The sequence below is a fragment of the Odontomachus brunneus genome, unplaced genomic scaffold, assembly GCF_010583005.1.
Source record: "Odontomachus brunneus isolate Ranch 3 - 2012 unplaced genomic scaffold, Obru_v1 Obru_scaffold_300, whole genome shotgun sequence".
NCBI lineage: Eukaryota > Metazoa > Arthropoda > Insecta > Hymenoptera > Formicidae > Odontomachus > Odontomachus brunneus.
In genome coordinates, this window is record NW_022639750.1 from 20705 (window position 1) to 21182 (window position 478).

The window sequence follows — 478 nt, forward strand, 5'->3', positions numbered from 1 at the left end:
ATCGCCAAGCCCGGATTAACGGCCAAGAAGGTTTTGCTGTGTGTTTGGTGGGATTGGAAAGGAATCATCCACTATGAGCTGCTCCCATCGGGCCAAACACTCAATTCAGACCTCTACTGTCAACAACTGACCAGATTGAAGCAGGCGATCGACCAGAAGCGGCCAGAATTGGCCAATAGGAAGAGTGTTGTGTTCCATCAAGACAACGCCAGGCCGCACACATCATTAACAACGCGCCAGAAGCTCCGAGAGCTTGGATGGGAGGTTCTATTGCACCCGCCGTATAGTCCAGACTTGGCACCAAGCGATTATCACCTTTTCAAGGATTTGCAAAATTTTCTTGATGGTACAAAACTGGCCTCAAGAGAGGCTTGTGAAAATGAGCTGGTCAAGTATTTTACCAATAGGGACGAGGACTTCTTCAATCGCGGAATTATGAAATTGCCTTCAAAATGGACAAAAGTTATCGAACAAAACG